General features: G+C 42.2%; 1 protein-coding gene and 2 pseudogenes across 4 annotated transcripts in view; all 3 read right to left on the bottom strand.

The window, feature by feature from the left end:
* Positions 1-27,838, bottom strand: part of ADGRL3 (adhesion G protein-coupled receptor L3) — a 675,925-nt gene that overhangs the window by 560,461 nt on the left and 87,626 nt on the right. The gene's annotated exons all lie outside the window — the stretch shown is intronic.
* LOC136642342 (5S ribosomal RNA) lies at positions 12,215-12,328 on the bottom strand (annotated as a pseudogene).
* Positions 14,500-14,621, bottom strand: LOC136643052 (5S ribosomal RNA; annotated as a pseudogene).

The following is a 27,838-nucleotide window of genomic DNA, read 5'->3' as shown; positions in this document are numbered from 1 at the left end:
CATGATCTGGGTCTAAGTTACATTAAGGACCACCTTCAACCCCTGTAGTGATTGTACACTGAAGACAACTGAGACTACAAGGAGACCTGAGTCCTATCTGGTCAGAGGAGTGTGATTCTCCTTCAGATGAAATTCACCATTTGGCCTGTCTGCCTGCTTATTTAGCAAAGACTGGGAATGGTAGCCCACAGATTCTGTTTTCCTCTAAGTATGGAGATGTGCCTAGCATAGTTTAGGTCAGTGTTTCTCAAACTGTGGGTCAGGAACCAATAGGTGCGTTGCAAGCCCATTTCAGGTGGGTCTCCGATCATTTCAATATTTTATTTTTAATAGACTTGATGCGACCATGGTAAGTGACTGCATCTGGGGAAATGTTACAGTTCTGCACTTTTAACAGGCTACTATGTATATGCTTTTAACAATGATAGTCAACCAGGGGCACAATCCTATCCAACTTCCCAGCACTGATGTAGCCATGTATCATGTGCTGCATCCTGCAAATGGGGGGGGGGGGGATCACAGAGGCCTCCTCAAGGTCAGGGAACTTTTGTTCCCTTACCTGGGGCTGCACTGCGGTTGCATTGGAAAGTTGGCCTTAAGCTTCTTGCAGCTTCTCAACTCTTCCCTGAGAGTAGGTCCATAACCTTCCAGAAATGCCAACAATGATTGGATTTCACTGGGGGACAACCAAAAACCTGCACAAGCAAGTCCTGGAAATTGCACCACTAGAATCCATTCACTGCTGTCAAGAACCTCCAGGAAACTGAAGGGGAGAGGTGTAAGCTTTTTTTTTTCCTCAATGCCTATCTCATATACATAGGCTTTCTTTAACCTATTGCATTTTCTGTACATAAGCTCCCTTGTGCTTCTGTACACCAAAACTTCTTAGGCTTTCTAACATATATTGTGGTGTAGTTCACCTTGGCTACCCTTCGAACCTAAGGAAAGTAAAATATAACTGAACCAGCCTCTGGCATTTAAGATTCCCACAGGAGCTTGCTGAGGCTTTAGGATCTGCCTCTGGCATGGCCAGGGACAGGGCCTTTCCTGTGGTGATCCTGTGCCAAGATCTTGGAAAGTCCTCCTTGGGGATTTATTAAAACCAGCTTTTAAAGGGACATTAAGACCTTTTTATTCAACAAGATTTTAAACAAGATTTTCAACAGACATCTTTTTCAGTGGCAGTTCCAATCATTGTCTTATGCTTATTTTAAATTGTATTTTATTTATGTTGTTGCCATTATGTTTTAAATCTTGTAAATCACCTTGCGCCATCAGCAATTTAAACAATATACACAGTTCTTAAATAAACTACCAGCAGCAGCTTAACATGATAGAAAAAAATGGTCCCTTTAAGAGCTTTTTTTCTCCCTGCTGGTGCTTGTCAAGCCAAAGCAGTGCACTTTCACAAAAGCCACAGAACCACCAAATGCTATGTGAGGAAGAGGAGGAGGAGAAGCCTAACCCTCCACAAGATCTTTCTACTGTAACAATTCCCCACTGATTCATTTTATGTGAGTTGCTCTGGAAGCCTTGTCAGATAAAGAGGAGAGCACAAATGCTTTAAATTAAACAAATGGGGACTACGGCAATAGAGAAAGACACAGGCGAGTGACAAGGAATCAAAGTGCAATAACGTATTCTGTTACATTTAGACAAGTATAACACATAGGTATACACAGAGAGATATTGCTGTGAAATATGGCAGCGATGCCAGTAGTATGTAATGTAGAAACACTGGAACATGCGACACGTGAACAATCAAAAAGCAAGAAGGTTATCCACTAACCCCTGCTAACTGGGCAAAGAGGCACCTATCAAAGTGGTGTCACATTTAGCAGGGGGAGAGCAATTGTCCCACTTCACCCCAGCATGGCACCTTTACCAGATGCAGTTGCTGGCGTCGCTTCTGTATTTTTTTTTTATTGTGAACCCTTTGGGGATAGTAAAATAAATCAATAAATTGTTCCCTATGTAAACAGCTCGGAACATAAGTATTCTTAATAGCAATATTCTTAACAACAACAACTCTCAGTGCTTCACCCCTCTTGCATCCCATATGGCTGCAATGAAATGGAAGGCCAAAAGGCTTTGCTTGAGCTGCATCAGAATGCAGAATCAGGCTTTTGGCCTCTCATTTCATCACCATGATAGAATAAAGCACAAAGAATATGCAAGCTAGTTGAGTGGGCTACAGTACAGTTTAACAAGTTCTGGAATATGAAATATTTTTATATTATAGGTCTCTTGTGACTTTGCATAAGGAATTTTAACAGACCTTTTACAGCTTTATTGTATATAGTGGTAGCTGGTATAAAAGAAGTATTAGGAACAGCTATATAAAATTTGACATTTTAGTGACTATATTAGTTTTATCATGCAGATCTCCAGTTCTATTTCTTTTTCCATTTGCAAACTACTCGCTGAAGCACCAGGCTGGAGGATTTACAATGTTTTGGATCTCACTTTGTCGCACTTTGTGCCCTGCAGATACAACTGAATACGAAGCCCAGTTATGCAGGACAATGAATACAAATAAACCCTGAAAGGATGAAGAAGGGACCTGATCACTAAGGAGCATGAGAAGAGAATGTGGGAAGAAAGCAAGAACTGATGAAAGTGAGATGAATTCAGTCTTAAATCTGAAGACAGATCGTTGGTCGTTGGGGGCTCATTCCCCCCAAATGCGAGGGGAGATCTGCTCCGCTTGCCTCCGAAGGGTTGCCTGAGCCTCCCAGAGGTAGCACACATCTGAGCACTGCCTCTGTTAGGCTCAGACTGAGGGCAATTGTGCCTGTAGTGCGATTTCCGGTTTCTTCTGTGAAACTGGAAGCCGCGTGATAGCCACAGTTTCCCTCAGTCTGAGCCTCTCAGATTTTGAAACAGCACACCACCATTATGCATCTCTTCTCAAAGTGTTGTTTAGATGGAGGTTTTAGATGTAAAAATTGTTTGTTGATACTACTCACAATGCACATTCAGGAAACCACATTTGAAAGTGGTGTAGGTTACCATTCTGTAACAAGGACTGCCAAAATGGAAAACAAAGGAATACCAAAATACAAAGCAACCTATTGCAAGATATGGAGGATTATGTGCCTGAAGAATGTCTCTCTGTTAATACAACCGGGACCACTGAGAACATGCAAAAAGTTACTAAGAGTTTTGAATCTGGAACCAATTAAAGATGTTCAGCGGTCACATTGCTTTTGGTGGACAATAGTTTCATCTGGAGGTTTGCCACACCATCTGCTGAAAGATGAGAGAAAAATCAGTGGTACCAACTGTACCTGGACAGATTATGCCCCAAGAGAGAGCAGTCATTTTTTTTTAATTCCCCCAAAGCACCTGAGATTATCTTTGTTAATGACCCATATGACACTGACATAAGCGTCGCAGATGGCAAAACATTGATATAGGAGAGCATGTACAACAAAAGGATCACCATGTACGGTGGAAACAAGAAATATCTACACCAAGTGAGGAGATGGTGCCGGCTTGTAGCAAGCGACAACATTCATAGCCAGCAAAGACAATTTCAGGAGATATGCAAAGCAGTAGCCACACATCCAGTTTCTGTGTGAAAGAGTTGTTGGGATCTTTCATTTACAAATGAGCACATGCAGATCAATCAGCTCCAGGGACTCCATGCAGAGAAGCAGACACAATACTTCTGTGCATCTACTTGGACCAGTTGGTTGGCAACCTTCAGTCTCGAAAGACTATGGTATAAGCCTATAGCACCTGGTCTTCCGAGGCGGTCTCCCATTCAAGTACTAACCAGGCCTGACCCTGCTTAGCTTCTACTTACAGATGAGAAAAGGTAGACAAAAGGATGCTATTGCCTGTGATGCAGAAGACACTGAAGTTGTTCTTGCAGCGTATGTATGTATAGTAAAAAATAGAATAATTGAAAAAGACAGCATCAAATGAAAGGAGGATTTTTTAATGGCAAGGTACTTTTCTTCATACTTCACATTCACATGGCAGCAGATTTGATTTCTGGCTTTTGATGGGACGATATGGCAACAATTCAGTATTTGATAGTGACACCAGAAAAATTTACCGAAAGCTGTTAAGTACTGGACAGAATTTATTTATTTACTTATTTAAAAGATTTATACCGCACCTTTCCTCTTTTGAAAGCAGATGCCCAAGGCGGCTTACAATTTATAGATTAATATATATATAAAATATACAGTAGGGTTAAAAAAAAGAAAAGAAAATACAATACCTAATTCAACTTATTTTATTCAATCTCAACCTAATTAACCACTGACACACTGCGTGCATCGGACAAGACATAGTTCACTATCAGATATGTCTATTGAGACAAAATTAGTTTCATGCTAGCCGAAGCAGGTGCAGTGAAGGGGGAGAAAAATGAAGAAGGAACCCACAGAGATTAGCTCTATGACTGTGACAGTTATGACTTGAAGGTGAATCAGATGAACTAACAGGCTACTGTCCTACTCTGTTATGGTCAGGCTGATGCTCTCTGCCTTTGCCAACAGCTCACGGAAGGATTCTTTTGATGGAAGATATCAACCAACTATCCTTCTTCCCGAGAGTTTTGATGATATCACTGCATACAGGAGTTCTACCGCTAAATATATTGATCTGAATTCTAATTCAAGATCTGACAATGCCTCCGGTTCCAATAGTGAGCCAGAATCTGATTATGACTGGGAGAGCTCAGAAGGGAATATTAGTTTAGCATGACATGGTTTCTCTCAAACTCCTTATATATAATTTGTGCATCACAAAGGTCTTTTTCATATTCAGGGATACTGGAACATTCATTACATGGATTGTGGAGTATTGTGGAGTATTGTGTCCAGTTCTGGTCGCCGCATCTCAAAAAAGACATAGTGGGAATGGAAAAGGTGCAAAAGAGAGCGACTAAGATGATTACGGGGCTGGGGCACCTTCCTTATGAGAAAAGGCTATGGCGTTTGGGCCTCTTCAGCCTAGAAAAGAGACGCCTGAGGGGGGACATGATTGAGACATACAAAATTATGCAGGGGATGGACAGAGTGGATAGGGAGATGCTCTTTACACTCTCACATAATACCAGAACCAGGGGACATCCACTAAAATTGAGTGTTGGGCGGGTTAGGACAGACAAAAGAAAATATTTCTTTACTCAGCGTGTGGTCAGTCTGTGGAACTCCTTGCCACAGGATGTGGTGCTGGCGTCTAGCCTAGACGCCTTTAAAAGGGGATTGGACAAGTTTCTGGAGGAAAAATCCATTATGGGGTACAAGCCATGATGTGTATGCGCAACCTCCTGATTTTAGAAATTGGTTATGTCAGAATGCCAGATGCAAGGGAGGGCACCAGGATGAGGTCTCTTGTTATCTGGTGTGCTCCCTGGGGCATTTGGTGGGCCGCTGTGAGATACAGGAAGCTGGACTAGATGGGCCTATGGCCTGATCCAGTGGGGCTGTTCTTATGTTCTTATGTACATGGTGTCTGAATTTCTTAAAAAGTAAATGTGTTTTCAAAACAGAATGTACCTGCTAGATGTATATTTCTCCTCCATGAATAATAAAATGCATGCAAAGAAAAGCTGCTACTGAAAAAGCTTTTACTAGGAAGAAAGCCAAGCCAAATCAATGTTTCCTATGGTGGACATCTTGATGTTTTTTTCTTATATTTGCAGTTTTGTTCTGCTAAAAGGTTTGGCGATGACAACACGGATTTCCTTGACCATGTGATACCCAACATGCTGGCTCTTTGAATTGTACTGAGGTTGCAAAGCCATTTTTTAAGCAACTTGGTTTGTCCCCCAGCAGCAGATTCCTGCACATTTGTGAGAGTTACTCCAGTCTTTGGGCACATATTTCTCATGTAGAAACCACAGTCAAATCTTTGGTCGTAGATCTGAGAGGTTCTGGGTCATGGATCTGTAAGAGCTGTATAATTTTACCTCGCTAGAAGGTTATAGTTCAGTTAGAAGCTTCTGATGTTTTGGATGGCATGACACCTGTGCCTTACCTTTCAGCAACCCAGAGAAATTAAAACCTTTTTGACTAAGGGCACCTTCTGGGTCATGATGATAGATTGAGCACTGTCAGCTGACTCCACCTGATTGTGGTCAGCTCACCCTTTGCCTCTATAAAATCCTTACCTCTAGGGCACCCTGAGCAAGATATAGTAGCAAAGCAGCCTTGCCTTACTTGCCCACCTCTACCTGTCTCCCTTGATGCCCTACCCTGACTAAATTTTCAGACATTTCCAGCATCTTGCCCTGTACATACTATTTACTTTCGACTTCTGCAACACACCATCTTCATTTGCAGACACTATCCACTTTGCTATGTAAAGGAGGACATAAATACTTTAAAATCAACCCATCCTTCTTAGAACACCAAGAAGCTCCCCAAGAATGATGACCCCCCTTATACGTCTCCATGCTCAGAGCAACCAAATGCGAGATATTGAAGAAAAGTAATAGAGCAGTGATTACCTTCATCTCCTGCTAACTAGGTAAATGCACCTTTTGAATTAATGTGCTCTTATACAGGTGTATGTCGCTTAAAGACATTCCGCCTAAAAATGGGACTGCAAATATAGTGGGCAAAGCACAACAAAGAGGCTCTTAATGAGGCAGTCAGGTATCCCATAACCTGCAGCAGAGTGTCTTTTTACACTCAACACTCTAAAGCAAAGAGGCTCTAAAGCAAAGAAGCAATTGGTCTTCGGTAGCCTGTGCAACCAGCAAGTATCTGGCAAGGAGTGTCTGTTTATACAACAAAGGGTGCAATCCTAACCCCTTAAATCAGTAATTTCCAGCATTGGCACAGCAGTACCAATGGGATGTGTGCTGCATCTTGCAGTTGGGTGTCAGGGAGGCCTCCTCAAAGTAAGGGAATATTTGTTCCCTTACTTTGGAGCTTCATTGCCCTTTTGTCAGTAAGGGGTTAGGATTGTGCCCAAAGGCACTAGATTGGGCTGAATGTTTGCTTAACGATGTAATTGCATTAACAACGATGATGGGAGAATCTCCATTGTACAGTGATGCACCCCTGTAGTGTCCTCTTCACCCCAGCATAGCGTCTTTTTCGTTGGCAGTTGCTAGTGTCTCTTTTGAATTGTTTTTTTTTTAAGATTGTGAACCCTCTGGGAATAAGGAACCATTTGATCTATTTTACTATGTAAACCACTTGTTGAAAAGTGATGTATCAGTATTCTCAATCATAATAATCACTTCCTGTTTCTGAGAATCCAGAGACATTTGCTGATGCAGGGAGAGAGAATTCTGGTCTAGATGGACCACTGGTAAGATTCAGCAAGGCCATTTCTATGTTCAAAACCTTTCATGTATGTTCATAGGTAGGTATTTGAGCAGGGCAGCTATGCAAGATGACTAACGTATTACATTAGCCTTGCATAACACTAAGCTTTATCAGTGTGCTGGCCAATCGTCATCAGCTTAACCGGAAGAGCCTGTAGTCAGCAGCTATGAATCCTAAGCTAAGTTTCCCGTTTCCCGCTTTTCAATCTTGACTAGTAGAGACAGCTGCTGCCCTGGTCCTAGCTTGTTGCTAAGCGCCTTGAGGTGAATCTTCTCCCTTGCTGACTCTTCTTATTCATTTCCTTTTGGAGCCTGATGCTTGCCAGGGGCACCATTAAAAAGCCTCCGCGAGCACAAAACCTCTGACATGAGCTTATTTTGCTTCCTTCAGAGATACCTCTAGAAAGTGACAGTTGTTGCTGTGCTTTGCCCAGATATTGCCATTTGCTACAGTGAGGCTGACAGCTCGTGGAGCTCAGTGACAGCAGCCACTGAATAATTAAGGTAAATCTTGGAATCAACAGAAATGTTTGGAAAACATTTCCGGAAAAAACCCACAATCTAAACAGAAGGCAGAACAAAAACTAGAAATGCTACTGTACCTATTTTAAGAAGAACCTGTTTATTTTTCATAAGTGATGCTGGAATGTAAAATAATCATCATCGTCATAGTAGCATTGAGGTAGCACATTTTCAAAAGAGTGTATGGGGAAAAGATTCAGCCCAATGAGTCTCTCTGCAAATGCCTCCCAAACGCATTTTGCATTAGCGACAAAGTAAACACGGGTGTGGAAACCCAGTATTTCTCTTATAAGTTCTCATTCTACAGAGTAATGCTTACTTTAGTCAAACTAGCAGCTTCAGTCAGAGGCAGTGATAAGTCATAATAAACATTTCTTCCTGGCTTCATCTTCCAGTCTCAGCACACCAGACAGGTGTAGCCAGATGTCATCTCAATGCCCTGTGTACTGGGTACGAATAGAAGACTCCATGGTTTGTGACTTAATACTGCTGTATGGGATAGAAGACGTTCCCACTCAGACCATAGGGGCCCTAGAAAACTCTTTCTGTGGCAGAACTTAACCTTATCTGCCATGATTATGCAAGTACCTCAGTTCTATTAATGGTAAACCTCAACGTATGAACTGTAACATTTCAAACTGCACTAAACCTACCAAGTCAGGGAGAAGAGTACTAGCTCTGCCTTCTCTGGTACAGGCTAGCTTCTACATGTGAGTTTTGTTTGGGTTTCTGATGGTTGAGCATCCCCTCATACATGGAGTTCACTGGGTGAACTTGGGCCAGTCTCAGTCTTTCAGCATAATTTACAGCTTGATCCTATTGAGTCAGCTTCAGCCCTCTGCCAGTGCTGAGTGTCACAAACATGCCGTAAGGCACACTTGTGACACTCACTACTGCTCAGTGTGGGGCGCCGGCTCAGTGTGAGCCAGTGGCTCAGTGCGAGCCAGAAGCTCATTTCACACCGCCCAGAGCTCCAGGTGGTGGAACAGTATGTCAAGGCAGGGGGGAAGGTGGTCTGGGGCAGTGGGAGGGAGTGGGGTGGGAGGGCTTTGCTGCCATATCCTGACCCCCCCTTCTGGCCCTGGAAACCAGACAAGTTTGTCCTTGATTCTGTGCCGGCTTAATAGCGGGGGGGGGGACAAGGAGACCCATTGGGGCCACTTGGCCACCACACGGGATAAGGGAACATTTGTTCCTTTACCCCATGGAGACCTGCAGCTGCTTCCTTGGCCCCACTGAATGCAGTGGTCACCATTTCAGTGCCGCTGCAGCCCTGGGTGCTGGGGAGCATAGGACTGGGCTGCCCACTCACAGAAGGGTCATGAAGATAAATTCAAGAATGCAGGAGTAGAGGAGTCTTGTAAGCTGTGCAGCCCAGACACTGAGGTTTACTGCCTGGACAAAGATCCACCTCTTGCAAGCCAGCATGGCAGAACATGCTCCAGAGGCATTTCCCTCCTTCCTTTCTTTGCTGGCTATAAGTGCAGATTCATTTTGTAATTCTCAAGCTAGGTGCTGAGGCACTCTAATATGCCATGAGGAAACTTCATAAGAAACAAATAAAGGCCCCTGCACACTCCTACAGATGAGACTGCCCACTGGATTTCTACATGATTCACTGCTCTATCCTTCATCCCTCCAATCAGCATCTGTTATGGTCAGGTAGTTCCGCCACATCTCTGCATGGGATAAGATTAGATCATTCAATCATTCTCAATGACAAGATGCAGAGGCTTATGTTTCCTCCAAGGCAGGTGCCTGTGGCATTAATCATTGCGCTGGGTTTGCCTCTTCCAATCTGGAAGATCACACCAAGCAGAATAATTCACGCAGAAACACAAAGTGTGGACTCCTCTGAGGATTCTTATTTTTACATAGTAGTTAGTAGTTGGCAACCTTCAGTCTCGAAAGACTATGGTATCGCGCTCTGAAAGGTGGTTCTGGCACAGCGTCTAGTGTGGCTAAAAAGGCCGATTCGGGAGTGACAATTCCTTCCACACTGGGAGCAAGTGCAGTCTGTCCCTGGTCTGTCTCCCTGGCTATGGGCCTTCCTTCTTTGCCTCTTAGCCTCAGACTGTTGGCCAAGTGTCTCTTCAAACTGGGAAAGGCCATGTTGCACAGCCTGCCTCCAAGCGGGCCGCTCAGAGGCCAGGGTTTCCCACTTGTTATTTTTACATATTCCAAAGAAAAAATATGTAGGCATTAGACTGAAAGAAGAACCTAAGAAAAGCCCTGCTGGATCTGGCCAAGGGCCCACCTAGTCCAGCCTCCTGTACTTCACAGTGGTCCACCAGATGCCTCAGGGAGCACCAAAGACAACAAGACAGCTGTCTTCGTTTGCCACTCCCTTGTATCTGGCATTCAGAGAAAAACGACCTATAACTCCAGGAGATAACTGAGGCTTCGGGGTTCTGAAGAAGAGATAAAAGTGGGAGTAAGAGGGAGACCAAGATGGAAGACGAAGGACAGCCCCATGTCCAAAACGTACCATGCCTGGAGTATCTCTAACTATGCTTCAAATGAAGACTGGAGGCAAGCAGACACCTATGAAAACACAAGTCAGTCTTTAAAAAACGCTTGCAATAGGGGAACTCCCCTAATGAACAAAAATTCTTAACCAAATGCCCAAAGTGCACTGTAGAAATAAAGATTCCAGCCCTGGGTCCACTACTACAGGGGTTGGGGAACGATGGGAAGCATGTTGTACTAGGAAGGGGAGCCCATTTCCCAAACGCTTCCTGGGTTCAACAGAACTGCAGAAAACATGAGGAAAAAAGTGCGGGGAAAGAATTATCCTGTTAAGGTTGTGACGATGAACCATAGTGTATTACATCCTGAAGCAAGAATTTTCCAGCTCTGAGAAGAGCAAAGCCTCACAGAGGGCACTCCCACCCCTTTACAGTGCGCAGGTGCTATGGTGACTTCTGCAGATCCAGAAAAGTCTGCAGAGGGATGAATGACAGGCAAGACTTGTGCCAAGAGGAAAGCCTTGGAATGCACTGGTTGCAAATCTCAGATGAGTTGAAATCCATGGATGTGATTCATGGATGCATGAATAGCTGCATGTTTGATCTGGCCCTGAGAGTCAGTTTTCTGACAACATTCTCTTAGGAAAAGTAGTTATTGGGTCTCCAAAGCATGCTTTGTCTCAATGAGTCTCAAAATGTGTTGTAGGGAGTACATTTGTAGAACGCTGAACCTGTATTCCCTCTAAGGCAGCAATTTTCAACCTTTTTCATCCCACAGCACACAGACAATGTGCTAAAATTTTCAGGGCACACCATCAGCTTTTTGACAACTGACAAAGCACACTATGCTGCTGGTGGGAGGCTCACATCCCCCAGTGGCCCTACTAATAAATGACCCTCTCCCAAATTTCCACACCTGCAGACCATTCATGGCACACGTCACATTTGTTGAAAACCACTACTCTGTGCGGATGAGCACCTGTCTGCCAAGCTTCATGCAGTGTGGAGCTTATCCACCCAAAAGTCTGGCAATGATATGATGATGTCATTGTTGAACATGTGGAAGCAGCATTGTGACAAGCCATAATGCTGCGCAGTTGCTAGAGGGGTCTGTGCACTGACATGGATTCCTTAGACTGGGAATGCTGCTATGAACCTATTCTTATTCTCAGGCAAGTGTCAGAAATTCCACCAGAAAAACCACAGGATCAATGCCAAAAACAATTATTCTTGTTAAGTTAGGGTGTGAAATTACTGTGAAGAGAATGACTGGATCTCATGGTTGTTTCTCAGAAAAAGAGACGGTTCTTTCATTTTCCTAGCATTGATGATACTGCCAAACACACACACACACACACACACACACACACACACACACACACACACACACAGGGGGTGGGTGGGTGTGTGGGAGAGAGAAGATATAGCATGTAAAATAATATATCAAGGGCTGAGTTGAAATAATTTTAGAATGATGCTTGTGGGGGGGTTTTCCCCCTCCCTCCCTCCCTTCTGTGAATTTGTTAAGAGGCAGTTTGTGGATCACTACACATGATTTAGGATTTTTTACTAGGAAAAAGGTGAGTAAAAGCAAAAGCCATTGGCTCCAACAGTGCAACTGATCCAGGTTGCTAAGCAATACAAACAGGCCCCCAAAATTAAGCTTTTCAAAAACCTTTTGGTCCAATTTCTGCACTAAAAACATTCAGTGAAGGATATTCATCTATTTAATGACAGAATGCTGGTAAAAGTCAAGCAACTATGGAACTGCTCCTGTAGCTCTATAATTAGGCCATAACATATTGAAAAATGAATAATTTTGACCAGTGTTTCTCCTAAAGAATGTAAGATGATAGTTCCTATAGAACATTCAGCTGGTGGTTGGCATGGTTGGCAACCTTCAGTCTCGAAAGACTATGGTATAAGGCTACAGCACCTGGCATTCCCAAGCGGTCTCCCATCCAAGTACTAGCCAGGCCTGACCCTGCTTAGCTTCCAAGATCAGATGAGATTGGGCATGTGCAGGGTAACAGTTGCTATGAGATTCCATTTTACCCTTTCTCCCTCCCTCCAAGACAATCACAGAATGCTGACTTTTCCACCCCTGGCAATCATGCAATTATGTTCAAATCCATTGGACTCAGATTCTAACAAGTTGTTTCTCAAATCTGAGGAAGTATCATTAGCATGGATTCTTTAATTATTTTGTTGAATGAAATGAAGGATAATTACTTACATCCCACAAACGGTAGCGAATCTATCCTTAGTGGCAAACACACACACACACACACACCATTGAAAATCTTGTAGTCCTGCCTACAATTAAGGGCGATCAAAGCACAGGGCATTGCTGAAATGGCATATATTTGCCACTTAATTAGCAGCCTTAACAGCAGAGAAATGGGTAACATATTTAGTATACTAGAACACAAATTATAATCTTTTTTCAATCTTAATAAAATCTTATATTCTTATATAAAATCTTATTGTAAAAGATTAAATTATAGTCCTTTTATAATCTTAATAAAAATGTCGTAGTACTGATTATACATTAAGAATTTTTTAAAAGACCAACATATCATCTCCTGCCTACAGAAGATAGTTAAGACTGATGTGTTGCTTGAAATATTACACTTTGATTGCTTTAATAGTCTTTGTACTCTCAGTTACCTCTGCAAAACACTCATCCAAAAGGTGAGTATTTTTATGCATGGCACCTTTCCCAAGTGACTTCGCAAAAGATTTAAGGGCAATGCATATCCACAGAGACTAATGCTAAACTGACAGCTCAGGATAAATTCTAAGGCCTTAAATTCCAGAAATTGGATTTGTATGGGTATTCAACATATTTTGAATCTGTGATCTATTTGAAGTATGCATTTGAAGTTCCTGTCATAGTTACAGCTTGTGGAGCCTGAGAATGTGGGCAAGATTCTTGAAAGTGTGAAATCATCTACCTGCGCCCTCCACCTTGGGTGGTAAAAGGGGAGACCGCCCTAAGGGCGGGAATAATTATAAATGGAAAAATGGTAGGGTGTCTGTTGTTTTGAAAGAGGTGGTAAAACCTCTCTTGATTCCTTTGACTATTGTTGGTCAGTTGTAATCTCTCCTTTGGGGGAAGGTTATTTCAGCTCAAACAGATTATTCGGACACTCTTCAATCTGGATTTCAGCCCAGTTTCAAAACTGAAATTGTTGGGCAGTCAGTCCCATCCTCCGCTGAAACAGGCAGGTCAACTGGACTGCACTGTATCCAGCACAGGATAGGAGGTGGTTGCTGAGCAAATCAGAGTAAGGGGATATTTATCCACTTCCCCCATGTCACACACCAGTCACACCTATGGAGCTACTTGGATCTGTGCCAGCTATTTCGCTGGCGCAGAATCGAGCAGCCTGCTATAACACCAGTTTGGTTGGGATGGGGTTAGGATCTGCCTAAGGGCGCAATCCTAACCCCTTATGTCAGTGCTTTCCAGCACTGGAATAGCTGTGCCAATGGGACCTGTGCTGCATCCTGCAGTTTGGTGTCACTCAGGAAGGCCTCCTCAAAGTAAGGGAATGTTTGTTCCCTTACCTCAGAGCTGCATTGCCCTTACGTCAGTGCTAGAAAGCACTGACATAAGGGGTTAGGATTGTGCCCTAAATCATCCAGGCTGGTCCCACCCCCTCCCAAACCCAGTCTGCCAACAAGACCGCCCTCCTCCAGCCCCAAAACGCCAGTCTTGCCCTTCCACCACCCTCTCCAACCACCCATGCAGTGCCTTTGGCTGGCACCATAGGGCCTGGATTTGGCCTCCCTGAGCCAGCACATATCTTCAATATGTGCCTTCAGTACCTTCTGCCTTCAACAGAAAGTTTCCAGCAAGGCCTAAAAATATTTTTATTTACATTAGCTTTTGGGGGTGGGTAAGGGTGGAACACTCCTGGTTGTCTTTTATGTAGCCCAGAGTTTCTCAAACTGTAGGTTGGCAGCCACAAGGTGGGTCGCAAGCCAAGTTCAGGTGGGTCCCCATTCATTTCAATATTTTAGTTTTAATCTATTAGACTTGATGCTACCATGGTATGTGACTGCATTGGGGAAATGTTACAGACCTGTACTTTTAACAAGCGACTATGTACGTTCTTTTAACAATGATAATGAATGGGACTTACTCCTGGGTAAGTGTGAGTACATGGTTGGCAACCTTCAGTCTCGAAAGACTATGGTATAAGCCTACAGCACCTGGTATTCCCAGGCGGTCTCCCTTCCAAGTACTAACCAGGCCTAACCCTGCTTAGCTTCCGAGATCAGACAAGATCGGGCATGTGCAGGGTAATAGTGCTGCCGTAGGATTGCTAAGAATTTTCCTGCTTGATGATGTCACTTCCAGTCATGACACCACTTCTGGTGGGTCCTGACAGAGTCTCATTCTAAAAAGTGGGTCATGGTGCTGAATGTGTGGGAACCACTGATGTAACCCATTTTTTATTGTGCATTCATGTGTTTTTAGTTGGTTGTGTATAGGTTTTTTTTTCACCTGTCACCACCTGTGGGTTTTTAGAATTATTATACTGCTGCTGTGCTGGTTTTAAAATGATCTGGATTTTAACTGCTTTTTATCATTTTATGCTAAGTTTTATGTATTAAAGTTTTGTAAACCACCTTGAGCATTTGGAAAGGCAGGGTATAAACAAACAAACAAACGAGCAAATAATATCTGTGCGCTCTGAGTCACTCTGGTAAACAACCTAAACAGAAGAAGTGCATCCCTGTGGATTCTCTTAGACCCTGAGCAGCACTATTGACCATGGTACTATTGACCATTGATACTATTGACCATGGCAACCTTTTGGATCACCTCTGTAAACCAGGGAAGAGAGGCAGTTTCTGGAACTGAGCAAGATTCTACCTGGAGGGGAGAATCCAGATGGTGTCCCCAGGGGACTACTGCTAGACCCATTGGCCTTTGGAGTCCCAAAAGATTTTGTCATTCCCTTATTAGTAAAAGTGACATATAATATCCTGCACTCCTAAATATGTGTATGTCTTTAATGTTTTGTTTTGTGTTTGGTGTGTTATGTTTTTTAATTAAAAAAAAAAAGATTTTGTTGTTTCCTCCCCCCCCCCCCGTTGTTTAAAAACTACATGAGACCACTGAGAAAGTTTGTACAGATATTTGTCTTGCAGTATTACCAAAACACAGGTGACACCAGGAGAAATGTCAACCAGGAGGACTTATGATACCTAGGTGAGATCATTGCAAAAAAACTGACATATGAAGCGTTGGTGAGTATTTTAATAAAAAGGAAAAGGTGGTACATGTATTTCAATTGTTACAATAAATGTATAATCAATCACTCAAGATTTAATGTCAGAAATTCCATGATTCAAGACAGTTGTGACTGTACCCAAGACAGAGAACTGCTTCCATTGTAAATAATTTCTATTAGTTAAAATTTGAAGATAAAACACACACAGCTGCCATTCACTTAGCTGTGACTTCCTAACAGCTACTGTCAAATTAAAATCCTTCCAAAAACAACATCTATGTTCAATTAATAACACACACACACACCCTCCCCCACTGAAAGCCATGTTGTTGTCTTGTTTCAGAAAACACCAAATGACATTGTGGTAGTTTTGCTTCAGGCTTATACACCTTCATTACATAAATGTTGACAGAATACTCACAGACGCAAGGCAATAATCACACTCCTGAATGTTCAGTCTGTCCCAGCTGTGATAGGCCAAAAGAAGTTATTAAATCTAAGAACTCAGCTGTGCACTACAATTGCCCCATAGAGGCCATCACTAGCAGATTCTGCATAGCTCATATTCCATGTGGAAGCCATCGCGTGTCAAATAGGCAAATACCACCATGTAGTATGGGGTCTCTGCTGAACTTAGCAGGCTTCTTCTACAGAGACTCTGATGATTATCAAAACACGTCAGGCAAATAACTACCTTGTGAGACTTAGACCACAATCCTAACCCATTTCCCAGCACCGACATAAGGGCAATGCAGCTCTGAGGTAAGGGAACAAACATTCCTTTACTTTGAGGAGGCCTCCGTGAGTGACACCCAACTGCAGGATGCAGCACACGTCCCATTGGCACCGCTATGCCAGTGCTGGAAAATGGGTTAGGATTGTGCACTTAGAGGCTTTCCTCTCTCCTGGAGTTCTTGTGTGGGTGCCTCCCCTTCTCCTTCTTGCTACTGCATTCTGGTGCCACATGAAGACCATTCCACACAGACCATAGAGACCAGCTCCAAACCCTGGTCATTCTCCATGATTTTATCATCATTAGCAGAGGCTGGTGAGTTGAATTTTACTTCAGCAGTGTTCATCTCCATGTTTGTACTCTTTCTCTAACCCAGTGATTGTCAACCCTTTTCATCTCACAGCACACTGACAAGGCACTAAAATGGTCAAGGCACACCACCAGGTTTTTGACAATTGACAAGGCACACCATGCTGCCAGTGGGGGCTCACATCTCCCATTGGCCCTATTAATAAATGACCTTCCCCAAAATTCCTGTGGCATACCTGTGGACCACCCGTGCCACGGCACAGTGGTTGAAAACGGCTGCTCTAATCCAATGATTTTCAACCTTTTTCATCTCATGGCACACTGACAAGGTGCTACAATTGTCAAGGCACACCATCAGTTTTTTTTTGGCAACTGACAAGGCACACCATGCTGCTGGAGGAGGGCTCATACCCCCATTGGCCCTACTAATAAATGACACTTCCCCAAATTCCTGTGGCACACCAATGTGCCATGGCACACTGGTTGAAAATCCTAACTAAAGGCATTTTGGGTCTTTCCAGCTTAGAATCCTTGCAGTCTCTCTTTCCAATGAGCTACATGGTTAAGATTTGTGTATTTTCTATCATTTGCAACTAATGAGTTCCTAAGTGAGAAAAGAGAGCTTATTTCTGGTCATGACTGCTTAATTACAGCACTTGCTGCTTTAAGACACCTCTTCTGGCCCTCAGCAGGCATCATGAATGCTATTTGGTCCACTGTATGAAATGAGTTTGACGCCCCTGTACTACAGAGTTAAAACTTAACTTAAAAGTTGAAAAATGAAGGCAGACAAGCTGCTCAAAAGCACAGATTGACTGTTTTATATTTGGGAACTCAAACCATGATTTGGATTCCAAGTTAGTACAAAACTACTGTAGAATGCGATGCCTGATTTGAGCCATTGTGTCCTATCCCATCGCACAGGACTAATAGAAGGAACATTTCCTCTGAAGAAAGAGTCCAGCTGGGACCATTTTGTCCTGACTCTCAAACCAAGCAATTCAGGCTCAAGTGCAACTTATCTATCGTTGGATTTGTGGCACCCAATAAGTCATACTTTGTTCTAAAATTAGCTTACGCCCAAGGGAGACTTTATATAAATATATATATATATAACAAAATATCAGGTCTACAGAAACTTTTAGAACTGTGTAGAGCCTCTGAAAACTCCACCCTTTTCATGTGGAGAAAAAGGAACAAAAAATCAATACAAACATCTCTGCTCAATTTAGCTCTGTCTGGGTGAACCAATAATTCCCCACAGCATATATCCAATGTGTCTGAATTTCAGAGCGCTCTGGGCGCTTTTCAATCAGCTTTGTCATCACAGGCACAAGGCCCGAGGCCCCCCACAATTACTTCTTTCACAGGGCAGCTCTAAGACTGCAGCAGGTTGAATCATCACACAGTATTGACTATCAATTTTCAGCTTGCCATGCTATGCAGAACACAAGAATGCAGAGAAAAACTCAAATGCAGCAGGAATGTAATAGTTTGCTCAATTACAGCAAGTTTAAAAAAATGTAGATAAAAGGACACACACACACCCTCACACACAGAACTGCATTCTTCTCAAAACCATGCATTATACAAACCATATACTGCTGTATTCTTGGATTCAGAACCGGTGGATTTCATTTTCTGTGCATCCCCAAACTACAGGTTGGACCCACGTGGACCCTCCGGAGGCGAGGGGAGCACAGCTCTGGGAAGCCTTAGAAGGTCACTTACAGTTTTACAGAAAAACCTGAAGTGACATTAAAGGCCTTCAGAGGACTGGGAGGGCAGCGCACAGCCTCCCTAGACCTCAAAACACGCTCCAGAGAATTGCAGGGCCCCCGAAACCAACAGATTTCATTATCCACAGGTTTCCTTTTCCGTAGAGTTTCATGGAATGGAACCCCCACTGATAATGTGGAAGGCCCTGTATTTCTTTAAGCTCCATGATACTGCTTTTAAATAACCTTTGTTTTATTCTGGAATGAGAATTAGAATTATTATGCATTATTCTGAAAATATTATTTTCCCAGCTGACTGTCCTACTACACAGAAGCAAAGTAGGGTTTAACTATTGGGGCGACTTCCTTATTCCTCTGCTGCAAGACACTGTTGGAAACTGAATAAACAGCTAGTAAGCAGGAGGTGATGCTGAGAGTTTTGGCATGGACCACCTCCAGGAGGCTGCAGCAGAAGCAGTTGCAGATTCACTCACTAGAAGTTTCTGACCTTCATAATCATTCATAATCTTTATGAATTCATTCATAATCTCAGACGTAAACTATGTTGTTGCCTTTTGACACTGAATCTTCATGTTACTTTATACTCTTAGGGCCCTCAGAAACTGGGATATGGAGGTCAAGCTGCAAAATAGCAGGCAGCCTTCCCCACTGTCCTGTTTCACACATGATTTCCCACTAAACTTTCTACTCTGATGTTGCATATTCTCAGATGGTTGGCTTGGATGATACTTTTATCACCCAGCCACACCCACACAATAAAGGACGTGCATGCTGTTAAAACTCGCATATATGAGGTCTGCCCCTCCTTTCCTTTCCAGATGAGTTTAGGGCCAATTGAAAAGCTCAGCCCCATTGCCACCTCCTCGTGCTACAACTCTGGAGTCAGTGGCAAAGCTAAGAGGGTGCAGGGGGTAGCAACTGTACTGAGCAACAAGCTTAGGGGGGTAACAAACCCAAGTTTGACACTAGTGGCCAAAATGGCAAAAACCTTGGTATTTTCGAACAATACCATCATGTTATACACCATTCGATGTGGAATTTAGTGTAGAATGCAATGAAACAAACCGTGTTGAAATATCTGTATGCTATCAAACGTAATGGCCAAATAACCAGAAAAAGAAAACACAACTGCCTTATGAAACAAAAACTGGAATTTCTTAACTCAAAACTGACCAATGAGGCTTATTGTACCAAGAGCCAATTGGGTGTTATTATGATACAGCAGGGAACCAATAGGATGTGAATATGGAGGGATGTGGCAGAGCAAATGGGTGGCGAGCTGCGGAGGGGAGGCAGATTTCCCCCCATTTTCACTTTTTTAAAAGCCTAGGCGTGATATCACTTCCAAGGCATCATTTTGATCTTGGCACTGGGCAACACAATAATTAGCTATGCCACTGTTTGCTGTATCTTGAAGACATGCTCAGGAGCGCTTTTCTTTATCATCATCTTCAATGTACATATACAAATATATAAAGCATTCAAATAAGAGAGGGAGAGGGAAGTTCTCCATGAGCTTACTTCCAAGTTTAAGATGGGACCTGTAATATGATATATACCACTAGTTATCTTTCCAAAAATCTAGCATATGGGACAATGTTCATCCTCTAACTGGAAATGAACTTTGTTCCCTATGAGCCCTTTTCTGTTATTTTTCTTCCAGAAACTGCTATTTGGTACAGAAGTAGTAGGGAGGATTAACAAATACAACCTTGAGGTTTCAGTCCTAACCCTAATCCCCGGATTCAATGTTAGGTCTCAGGGAAGAAATTTTATGATCCAAGACTACAGTAGGAAAACTTTTTTGATCTTCAAAATCTATAGCCATCAGGGATGTGATTATGCGTTCAAAATACTCCCTGCACTTCTAGTATGTGAGTTTTGCTATACGTTGGGGGCCCAGTTGAGAACATTGGCTTGGACGATTGGAAGATTTATTTCTCTTAGAGAAAGAAGATGACCGTGCAAAAGACAATGTTACCACATTTTGCAAACAGCGAATCAATTTTCAAAACTTTACAGAGTAAACAGGAGACAGTGAAAATTTTGAAAAAGCAAAGCTACTGCTTACCAAGTACTTCAAAACCATATAGAAATGTAGGTACTTCAAACAGTGGACTTTACAGCAAGAAAGTCAAAAAGAAGGAGAAAGAACTGATATCATACTTGCTTACCTGAGATGATAATCACCTGGCAAAATCATGTGAATCAGCAAACACAGATTACAAAGAGGTTTCCCAGTCAAACTGAGCAGGCAAGCGGGAACCTCAGATGACCCTCATAAAAATATCAGAAGCTGCTCAAGCAAATGAAATGCCTGAAAATTTATGCTCAGCCAATAGAACAAGGAAGCCCCTTGATAAAGACTAAATCCACATTTGTATTCCACAGGCATTTCAACAGGAATCAACCAACACGTCTTCAAGGGGACAACCTCATAAATGACAGCAAATATCTCTGAAGACAGGGCAAGTCACCTGCTACAACTACAACTATATAGCAGTGGTTCCCAAACATTTTAACACCAGGACCCACTTTTTAAAATGACACTCTATCGGGATCAACCTAGGTTTAGAAGAAAAAAAAAATCTACAAATAAATAATATTTTTACTTATTTACAAGTAATAATAACCAGGGGGAAAAAATGCTCCAACACTTATCTCCCTATATTTACACATGCTTGCAGACTAGGAGCTCTTTGCAGGGCAATTCTGATTTTTGAAAAGCCTCAGGGCTTGAGGCAATTAGTTATCTGATTCTTCCATCACCTGTGTTTTCACTGGGGGCTCTGCTTAGCTGCTATAGGACCCAACAATGTTCAAATTGCAACCCACTAGTGGGTCCCGACCCACAGTTTGGGAACTACTGCTATATAGGCACTTACCCTGCCAGATAAACTATTTGCAACATCTATGGAAAATGAAACCCCTGTGTAGAAACCTGTGGATCACTATGATTGGCACCAACTATTCAGCAAACACTCTTCAACATTACCCTCAAGAGAAGAACACAGCTTAGGTATTTATACAGAGTTTTCCCACAGACAACTCTTTGCAAACAGAAGGGTCTCCCACTCTGCCATACAGTATGTTCACACAAGGACACACCACTCCAGTTTTGATGGACATCAGTGCAACTGTGGATCCAACGTGGAGCAATCCCCGCAGCAAACACAGCTACAGAAACACATTCAAATTGGTTTCTGAGGCCAATTCCAAGTGCTTGTTAAAATCTTCAAAGCCCTATACAGTTGGGATAGAAAGCATTGATAGGGTCGCCTTTCCTTGTGCAATTCTGCCCAACAGCCAAGTTCATGAAGTCTTCAGATTCTGAGAGGGTATCATGTTTGTCCACTGCAGGAAAGATTAATTCTATAGCTCCTTAAATTAAAAAAAAAAAAAATCTGTCCAGTGGGTCATGATTTACTCTTGTGAACAGCCTCTATGCAAAACATCCAAGCCCTTTAGTACAAGCAAGCAGATAAAGAAATTTCTTATATGAACCAGTATTCCTTGGACACATGCTGAACTGCATCTTCTGCTATCTCTAAAAACTGCCTCTTTTTCAAGACAACTGTTCCTACCGCTAAAGGAAGGTTGGATTCAGGCACCAAGATTTGTGCTAACAATAGATAAGAGCTAACACTTCCAGATGAAGGATCTGTAAATTATGATTTAGAGCTGCTTATCTGCCTTTGCCTTCCATCTGGTCAGAGCTCGGTTTCCTACGTTTACTCCCATCTCCATGGTTATAGCAATCTCTTGAAACAGAACAATGGCTCTGGCCTTTACCTGGACAGTGGGGTCAAACTGATCAAGCGGAAAGTGGAAAAAATCCGACACTTTTTTCTTTCAGTCTTGTACAGTTCCATAAGACTCACATTACTCAACATGAACTAGGTCAGTTACCCTATGGCATTTCATGCCCATCTTGTAAATTTCTTCTTTCTTTCAGCAAATTGCAGTGTACAGTCTTGAAAGTGCTGGGCGTATTCTGTACCTCAATCGCATGGAATGGGAAACAAACTGACCAGCACCTGCTGTTCAGTGTCATTTTTGTGTCTATAAAAACATCAATATTATTGACCTAATTGTCTTTGCTGCTGCTGTTCTATTCCTGTACTGCCAAAGGGAATGAAAGGTTGTCAAGCCCTTTCCCCCATCTCCACTTTGCATATATTTGACCCCCATGCCAGATTAATGAAGTACACTTTTTATTCAGCCAAGGATTTAATTGTGATTTGCCTCTGAATTCAGGAAATCACAGTTAGCCCAAGTTATTATTTGCAAACCAGTTTTAAACCATGGTTTCAGATACTGATTTGATAGCACTAGACAAATCAGAAGTTTCCCAGTATCTGGGAAGGCTTAGATTCAGAAATAGTGTGAAAGACCAAACAGTTCAGTTCAAGAAGCCAGTTTCGCATTATGTTGGAACACAGCCAGATTCTTGTATAGCAGTTATATCAAGACAATTGTGTTTTTATGATAATGTATGCATTCATCTCCTGAGACAGCAAGAGGTTTTAGTGGAGATATTTAAGTATGTCTTAGCGCTGCCCTAAAGACTGATAATGCTCTTTGCCAGGATATTTTGAATCCTGTGTCAATTAAAAAATTTACATTGAATTTGTACGTGCTATGCCTTTTCCTAATTGTGCATATTTTAAACACTGCTTAGCACCAAGCTTTAAAAAAAATTGTAAACTGGGTTATATTGATATTTAAGTGCCACTTAAGGTACACTTGGGCTGTAATCTTATGCGTACTTACCAGGAAAAAGTCTAATTAAATGCAATGGAATTTATCAATGAACTGAATGTCTCCTGGCTTGAACATATGTATTTTGGCTTACAATGCTTGCCTATGTCCACTGTAGCTTTATTCAGATACTATTTGGATGTTTTCAATTGTATTTCAGAAATGATAGGAGTAGAATAATGTTTTCATCCTGTGCAAAAGCATATTTTCTCTCTCTTTCCCCCTAACTTCTTTGTTTTAATATCAAGCATCAGGAGCTGCTTTGAAAATTTCAAAGGAGGGACTTGAAAATGTCAATACTATTTTGGTATTTTTGATTGGTCCTATTATGGTTGTACTATACTCGTATGGCCAACACAACTACTTGTATTTCTTTGCCTATTTTAGTAAATAATGTACATTGCCATGCAAGAAGGCGATCTGAAACCAGAGGAAAACAACCAATAGTTTGCCATCAAGATATATGAATTACGATTATATGCTCAAGCATCATTACATGCTTAGCAAAATCTAGGTCAACATTTCTCAAATTGTGGGTTGGGACCCACTAGATAGGTCGCGAGCCAATTTCAGGTGGGTCACATAGCACCTAGCTCAGCCGCCACTGAAAATACAGGGTACAGAGCTGCTGGGCTGGGCAAGCTCCCAGTGGGAGAGAGGTGTGTTGCTTTGCTCTGAACAGGTGGAAGATGGGATGCTGGAAAGGGGAGAGGGTTGTGTGGTTAGAGAAGGATCCGAGTCTGCCTTTTGCTTTGACTTCTGAGCTGGAATGTTTGAATTCCAAGTTATGCAAAATAACAGCATGAGTGCACACTATGCAATGGGACCTTTGGCAGATCACGACTTAGGTTTGAAGCCTAAATTGATGTCACTTCCAGCCATAACATCACTTCAAAGTTAATGACATCAGTTCCAGTGGTTTCCAACAGGTTTTCATTCTAAAAAGTGAATCCCGGCGCTAAACCACTGTTCTAGGTAATGCTACCAACTTTGTTTCAATTGATTTTATTTATACCTAGGTCATTCCCTAAATTAAATCCCCAGTTTTACTCTTAGGAGGGCAATAATTTTTCATTATCTCTGTTCTCTGCCTTACAAGTGACATGTGAATTCTGATTAGTGCTAGACACAGATTTCAATAGTCTAACCCAGTGGTTCTCACATATTTAGCACTGGGACCCAGTTTTTAGAATGAAATTCTGACAGGACCCACCGGAAATGACGTCATCAAGCAAGAAAGTTCTTTAAAATCCTAGGTTGCAATCCTACCCACACTTACCCTGGCGCAAGTCCCATTGACTGTCATTGTTAAAAGAATATAGGTAGTCGCTTGTTAAAAGTACAGGTCTGTAACATTTTCCCAAATGCAGTCACGTACCATAGTAGCATCAAGTCTAATAGATTAAAAATAAAATATTGAAATGAATGGGGCCCAACCTGATATTGGCTGGCGACCCACCTAGTGGGACCAGTTGACAAAAACTGGTCACTGGTTTGACCAAAACTGGAAATTTAACCTAATTAAATTTTTAAATGTTTCATCTATTCCAGTCTAAGATAGCTACAAAGGGTGTTTAGCTGGGGTTTCCATTTTGCTCAGCAGTTTCATTTTCTGCTCCCTCCTCTTCCCATCCGCTCCCTTTTTTGTTGCTTCCAAAAATAAAATTATCCCCACCCATCAAAAAAACAAAAACAAAACAAAACACAGAATTCTATTGAACATGAACATTTGCGATTTTCAGTTGGCTTCCTATCAGTACACACAAATTTCTAATTTAATGACTACTTCTTGAACTTTTTGTCTATAAATGCTAGAATTTTTTTTTTAAGCTGAGATTTATGAGATTCTACAGATATTGTAAGATTCGGTTTTGGATAGCCAACTCTGCTCAGAAGTCTACTAAATTCTGATTATTTTGGCTTTCTCCCACTTTCATGGGCAATGCCTTCATTCACTGTTTAACAAATGGGCAATTTCCTAAAATAACACAGGAGAGTGGCAGCTGGAGCATCTGAGGACTGGGAAAAGATAATCAACATCTTTGTCCTTCCACCTTTCTTCTTTCTCCCACTTACCCTTTGCATCTGGTATCTGGAACCTGAAGCCTCAGGAGACATCATTGGCAGCTTAGAACTGTTCTGCCCTCGAGATACTCTAAAATCCAGATTATCTTTTAAATATAGTGTAAGCCACCTTGACAATTGTGGCAGGCAGGCAGGCTATAAATATTTGAAATGAACAAAATTCTCAAGATACAAAAGCACCTTGCAATAAGTCTGCTTTCTGTGTCTGACAGCCAGTCTCGCCAAATCTCAGGGACCACTTCAGATGGTCCACACTTTAAGATTCTGGATGTCTCAAACCAGGGACATCTGGAGCCAAGGGGGCTCCAGAACCACACTCTGCATGATCACAAGGCAACATCCAGGAATTCAACCTTTTGTTGTCAGTCAGTCTCTCCCTTCTGCATTGAGCAGCAGATCCCAGAGCTGTTAACTTCTTCTGACTTTTCAGACTTGCGGAGCCCCCATCATGCTATTCAGCATCTCTCTCATTAAGTCTCACCTCATTTTGTGCCTTTGCTTTTCTGAAGTGTAGCTATGAATATATTCAGATGAGAAATTTACATCAAATGAAGTAAGACACATCACTTTGGTCTGGTAGGCTGGAATAATTTCAATTGTTTAAAAAGCCTCAGGCAAGCAAACAACAGCACCCCTGATTTAGCATAGGGCATATTAAATGGGAAACACTGTCAGAGTTCTGTACCTCAGTGCAATGAAGTATAAGAGACAATATTCATATCCCCTCCACTGACAGATACTAGCAGAAGTCATACTTCAGAGTGTTTTAAGCAGTGGTATATTTTCCTGAAAGTGGAATTCTATAGTACCAAAACATAGCAATGCCAATATTTTAACTCTGCCCCTGAAATAGCATGATCTTTCTTTTAATTTTCCTCTTCTCATTAATCATCTTCCATTCTAGATAATCCTCTTACATAGATAAGATATATGAGCCAAGATTTCTAGGCATGACAAGTAACTGCCTCAGGTTTTTCTTCCATGCAGTGAAAAACAATACATAGACACAAAACACACACACACAACACACACACACACTTTGGAAAATGTAGTCTTTGCTGACTGAGAACCCAATCTCTCAAAACTTTTGGTATTTCATTCAGGGCTACATGTACTATGAACTTCACAAAATAATATCCAAAATCTGTGGCGAGGCAACAAATGCTGCAGTCTCAAATCTGGAATTCTGGTGCCTGCATAAATGCTACCATACAAGCACAACTGTTCGTTCAATTTATAACCTATGCTATAGTCGATGCTCACTGCAGCTTACAGCATTTTTTTTGCTGCATGCTAATAGCTCTGTCCCCGAGGAGTTCAGAATATAAAAATAACAATAGTTTAGGAGAATCAAAGGACAAATTAATTCAAAATGACAGTGTAAACATAAAATCTTCCTTAAAAGAGCTCAGTTCTATCAGCAGTGGTGATACTCTCTCAAGAATTCTATACACAAGGTAAGCAAATTAAACTCCCAGATTCTGGGATGCTCCTTCCCCCAGCCCTCCAGCAACAACACCAATTGCCAGTGTTGACCACCAGGCGCTGCAGAATAAAATGTGCTGGGTGAGAGCAGAACTCAGTCCTAGACTGGAAGGAGACTCCATGCCCTACCCAGTTGACAAGCAGATGCTAACTTCCAGGACTTGGTAGTGCCCCTTCCTCCTCCAGCAGCACCACCACAAGGACATAATTTTATATTATTTCCACAATTTATTCTGTTTCTTCTGGTCAAGGGTGGGAAAGTGAGTTATGAAGGCTTCCTATGTCCACAGCCACTGAAAATATTCAAAACACAACATGAGTCTCATGGGAGCTGGATGACAAATAGATTTATGGCGCTGCAAGCTTTTGTGAATTACAGCCTACTTCTTCAAATGGGCCAAGTGTTAAGCTCAGTAGATTTTTACACACAAAGATGGGGGGGGGCTAAAGTCTAGGTTTTACCTTTGACTCCTCTCCAGTGTTTTGTCTGAGGGGTTCGCATCGCTACGCAGTCTTCATCTGTGGCTGTGCAGTGGTATCTCTGCACACTCGGCAATGCACACTCGGTGACATCACACTCGGTGTGCATACTGCACACTCAGTGACATTATACGTCACCACCAGACTTCTGGGAAGGCCAAGCTCCAAGCTGCTCAGAGCTTGATTTTGAGCTTCACAGCTTACAGGAAACACTGTTCCTCTCTCTCGTATTTTCAGTATTCAAATCATCATCAAATTATGTTGCTACACCCTTGCAAGAATCCAGCTCCTGTCAATTACACCCATCTACGCCTCCATTGCTAAAAGGTTATTCATATTCCTCAGTGCACTGCTCATGTCATGTCACTTCTGAAATTCAACATACAACATACAACAAACCTTTATTAGGCATATAGACTTCTGAAATTCCTTCACTGGTTTCTGGTCCACTCCCAGATCTAGCACAAGTTGAACTTCAATCCAGCATTTCCAAGCCTTCCATGGCCTCACCCCGCCCTACCTCTCAGCTCTCATATCCCGCTATGTTCCTGCCCGTGGCCTTCAGTCTTCCAGCTCCATCACCCTGAAATATCCAAAAGTCTCCTACTTCAACAACATCATCCTTTTTCACTAGCTGCCCCATATGCTTGGAACTGCTTCCCAAAACATCTGCTGAATGCTTCCTTGCTCACTTCCTTCACATCTCT

This window comes from Tiliqua scincoides, chromosome 2 (assembly GCF_035046505.1).
Source record: "Tiliqua scincoides isolate rTilSci1 chromosome 2, rTilSci1.hap2, whole genome shotgun sequence".
Taxonomy (NCBI): Eukaryota; Metazoa; Chordata; class Lepidosauria; order Squamata; family Scincidae; genus Tiliqua; species Tiliqua scincoides.
This window is presented reverse-complemented; position numbering and strand designations above follow the sequence as displayed.